This window comes from Octodon degus, unplaced genomic scaffold (assembly GCF_000260255.1).
Source record: "Octodon degus isolate 3935 unplaced genomic scaffold, OctDeg1.0 scaffold00111, whole genome shotgun sequence".
NCBI classification, from domain to species: domain Eukaryota; kingdom Metazoa; phylum Chordata; class Mammalia; order Rodentia; family Octodontidae; genus Octodon; species Octodon degus.
The window spans coordinates 4,141,863-4,146,641 of record NW_004524687.1 but is presented as its reverse complement, the minus strand read 5'-3'; the positions used below and the strand labels follow the sequence as shown (position 1 = coordinate 4,146,641).

The window sequence follows — 4,779 nt, the reverse complement described above, 5'->3', positions numbered from 1 at the left end:
AGGGTAGCCTCTAAAATAATTTTTTAAGAGGAAGTCTTAAAGCATGGCTTGGTAGTGCACACCTATAAACCAGTGAAGCTGAGGCAGAAAGATCGCAAATGGAGCTCAGCCTCCTACTCAGTTTAATGACTGAGCAAGACCCTTTCTCAAAATAAAAAGGAAAAAGGGTCGAGGATGTAGCTCAGTGTGAAGGCTCTGGATTCAATCCTCATTAACATATGCATAAAAGATATGTGCCTGTTATATTATTCAGGGTGGCCTTGAACTCCTGGGCCAACAAATCCTCCCTTTTCAGTCTCCCAAGTAGCTGGAACTGCAAAAGCTTGCCATGTCTCTGAGCATCTCAGACCTTAACAAGGCTTCAGACAGCAAAAGCAGGTGCATTGCCAATTGCATTTTAAAGCATTTGCAGTCCAAGGATAAAGTCTTAGATATCTTTGACCCGGAATTCTTGTAAAGAATATTAGTCATCCACACAGTTCTGGCTCTGAGCACTTGATTTAGCAGCACATATGCTAGAATTGGAACCGTAGCAAGAATATTAGCATGGCCCATGCACAAGGATGGTGACACCCAAGTCCATGAAGTGTTCCCAGAATGCCACCACATACCTGGTTCATCCTGGGAGTTTTACATATTTTTAGGTTTAGTGAGAAGCAGGATTAAGTGAGAAACACTCCTAAAAACACACAAAAAAATTCTGACTCTGAATTAGGTATTAAAAGTGATTGTTGAACAGGACACACACACAGAGAGAAAAGAGTTTTTCTGGGAAGTCATGGAAAGAAATAGGAAAAAACCTTTCTATCATAAGAAAAGATCCATAAGAAAAGTAAGGTGAATTAAGCATGGTGGTTCAGACCTATAACTCCATTGGAGGCAGGGGCCAGTAGGATGGCAATCCAAGACTTTTTTTTTTTTTTTTTTGAAACAGTGTCTTATCATATAGTCTTGACTATAAAAAGAAAGAAGAAAAAAATCAACTATCATGGTACAGGCAATGCCCAAAATGTTCCAACTTAATTGATTAGTCAGAAGTCAGAAAAGCACCTATAGCCTTAAAGAGAAAATCACCATAGGACATTCTTCCAAAGCCAGTCCTCCTGCCCAGCCCCTTCCTTTGCATTCATTACCCTCACTTTTTGTGTGAGGTATCACTCAAAGTAAATCATTCTTGAGTTCTTTAGAGGGAAGAAAAGCATTTTCAACATAAAATAGTGGAAAGATAGTAATTGTAGAAATGAGGAAGGGTTTATGAAAACCAGAACCTAGTCCAGAGGATATTAACATCAGGACCAAAGAAAATTAGGAACTTTAGTTAACAACACCTAACACAGGGCCTGGAGAGATGGCTCAGTAGAATAAGCGTTCATCTGGCAAGTGCAAGGGTCTGAGTTCAATCCCTGGTTCCGCAAAAAAGAAAGGCTTCATTGACAGAAATGCATGCGTAAGGTCAGCCTAGCACTGGGATCTGTTGAATGGATAATGTGTAAAAGAAACTTTTGCGGCCAGGGAGATGGTTCAGTGGAATAAGTGCTTCCCTGGAAAGCACAAGGGCCTGAGTTCAATCCCTGGTTCCGGGGCGGAGGGGAACCTGAGGTAGGAGATTAGGGTGTGGCCAGGAATTTGGGCAAGTGGGCATGACCTGTCGATCATAGTGTTATGTTTTGTGTCTAGTTGTCCCCTAAAAGCCTCATGCAGTCATGGAGCAGGGACTTCTAGAGTTTGAGATTAATTCACGATGAAGGCTGGGATTATGGGTCTTAGTACTGCTGGGATTATGGGTATGAGTACTTCCCCCAGCCTGGGGTAGAGAGCCTGAATGCAATTTAAGAGAGACAGACTTACTTCCTTAGCTATTTTCTTGCTGCTACTTCTCCTTTGTGTTCTTGCTCTTTGTCACCACCATGAAAGGATGCTCTCTGCCCTGTGTCACTCTGCCTTGGAGCCAGCTGAGTGCGGACTGAAACCTCCAGTAACTGTGAGCTAAATAGACCTTTCCTTCCTTCATTTTGAGTGTGGAGTGTTTGTTGCAGCAACAAGAGAAGAGTAACTGAGACATATGGAGATCCAGGATACATGCATGAAAAATAGTTTCCACGTCCTGCACCTGGAACAACCCAGAAAGTGCTATGTTCAATCCCTCTGGTACGAAATCAACCAAGTACTTAATAACCTTCATCTGATATTGACCTCGGAAACTGAGAGCTACAAAGACATCTACTATTAGCCTTGTGGCCACTGGGAGCTTTCTCAGTGACCTGCTCTCATTCTGCAGAGATGTTCTCGCATACACCTGTGTTCTCTAGGGTCAGGACCACCATGTAGGCTACAAGAGAACACAGAGAGCATCTGATTAAACCTTATGAAATAAAAAATAGGAGGACACCATTTCCGATGGAGCTCTGGCACTGGGCCCCAACAGACCAAACTAAACATCAAGAGATCTGCTGCCCCTCTAAAGGCAAATCTGGTTGTTGTCTGACTTCAGAGCAACCAGGAGCAAGAGATGACGGGCAAATTTCCAACTGGGCCATTAATGTTAGCAGGAGAATAAAATCCTTCCTAGTTTAATTAATACTCCCACCCCACCCCAAAAAAAAGTGACCTGAAATTTTTCTGGTTTTCTGCCCAACTTCAATTATAAAAAAAAGAAATTTTGAAATTATCAACCCACTCCATGTTTTTGTTTCGGCTTTTTTTTTTTTTTTTTTTTTTTCTTCAGAACCAGGGATTGAACTTGGGCCCTTGCGCTTGCCAGGGAAGCACTTATTCTACTGAGCCATCTCCCCAAGTCCCTGTTTCTACTTTTCTCAGACCTTCTTGGTTTATAAAGCCAAACTGACCTGCTCAGCCCATTGGAACACTGCTTCTGTTTTAGGGAATGAAGTATGTTGAAAAGTGGTTTCTGAGAAAACCGAGCTTTCCCGATGCAGAGGAATGAAGTCACAAACCAAAAGGAGGAAGTTACAGTCTTTATGGAAAATAGGGAGGAAAAAAAACCAGTTTCCTGGTATTCCCAGAAGAAGAATCTGGGAAGTGGCCTTCAACTGGTGGCAGTCCTGCTTCGGCCTCCCAAATCCTGGGATTGCAGGCGGGCACCAACATGCCTGACCCGTTACATGAATTTAAAATGACCAGTTAGAACTTATGCTCTCTGATCCAGTTATGCAGGATGCAGAGGCTATAGGAAACTGGGAGCTTAGAGAGGAAATAAAATGATTATTTTGTAATTAAATTTTCTCAAAACTCAAGACCTTAGTAGGGAGGGGCTGCTCTTCCCTTTAGTAAGGAATGGTCTGCATTCCCTACTGCTTAAGGAAGTCCATTCCTGAACCCAACCAAGTCCCTAGTTCAGTGTTTGTTCTTATTTTAATTCCCATCAATATGGCTGGTCACCCCACTAACTCGGGCTCTTTCCCTAGTGTTCCTGGTTTATGGGGTGCTGGCATCTCCTCCTGGACTAAGTTTCTACATTCTTTGTGTCCTGAACAAAGAATTGGTCAAGACAAGCACAAATGATGATGCAGTTTCATTAAAGGTGGGAAAAGAAACAGGTGCTCCAGAGTGAGTTTGGGGCAAGTAGAAGTAGGACTAGCTGTGCACCTGACAGTGTGAGGGGGCCACCGTGGAAGAGAGGAGACAGAGGCAAAAGCTGAGTGCAGATCATCCTTTTTGGATCACCCACTCCTTAGGCTCACGTCAGGTCCTGTGGAAAACCTGCTGGAGTTCTGGAAAGAAGCCCAAGGGCAGGGCTCTGGGAGCTGTCCTGTGTGAACTCTGGCTCTAATTAACACATTACTTCCCCTACCACCTTTATCACACTTTATCTTCTATTTCATTTATCTAGCTGCCCTACTCATAAGCTAGTTAAACAAACTATTTTGGGGGTTGTCAATTCTAGATTTGAAAAATAAAGCCAATTAAAATCTTTAAGTTAGGGCTGGGGAGATAACTCAGTGGTCTAAGCACCTGCCTGGCAAGCACAAGGACCAGGGTTCAATCCCGAGTACCACACGCCAGGCCAACCCCAGAACCCCAGGTGTACTCTGGCCAACCCCAGAACCCCAGGTGTACTCTTGCCAACCCCAGAACCCCAGGTGTACTCTTGCCAACCCCAGAACCCCGGGTGTACTCTGTCAGCATGATGGCACGTGCCTGTAATCGAGCACTGGGGAGGCTGAGACAGGAGGATTGCTGTCATTCTAAGCTGTGTAGCAAGACTCTGTGCCAAATAAATAAATACATATATTTTTAAATCTTTATGTTAAATTTGTTGTCATTTTGTCACCTGACAACCCTCATTTTGTAAATGAAGATGCTAATTCCCAATACAATATCCACCAAGAAGAAAATCAACTTAATAGAGAACACACAAAATTATATTCATTTGAGGCTAATTAGGATTGCAGTCTAGGAAAACACAAACTGAACAATCTTACCAGTGTGCTCTCATACAGCACAAAATGGAAACTGCACTCAGATTTCTTGTTTTAATTTTGCTTGAGGCAGGATCTTACAGTGTAGTTCAGGCTGCCCTTGGACTCGCTGTGAAGCCCAGGCTGGCTCCAGACTCAGGGCAATCTTCATTCCTCAGCCTTCAGAGTGCTGGAATGACACCAGCCACCATGCCTGGCTAGTACTTAGAGTTTTAAACCACAGAGGGTTTAGAAATTACTTACTAATCAGAAATTACAGGGGCCAGGGAGATGGCTCAGTATATTAAGTGCTTGCCTGGCAAGCACAAGGGCCTGAGTTCAATCCCTGGTTCCACCAAAA

The 4,779-nt window shown here is 43.4% G+C and overlaps 1 non-coding gene across 1 annotated transcript; it reads left to right on the top strand.

Moving 5' to 3' along the window:
* The first annotated feature begins 491 nt into the window (after positions 1-491).
* Positions 492-601, top strand: LOC111812076. Its single transcript, XR_002817667.1, has one exon. It is a non-coding gene; the product is annotated as a U6 spliceosomal RNA (small nuclear RNA).
* Positions 602-4,779: the final 4,178 nt, after the last annotated feature.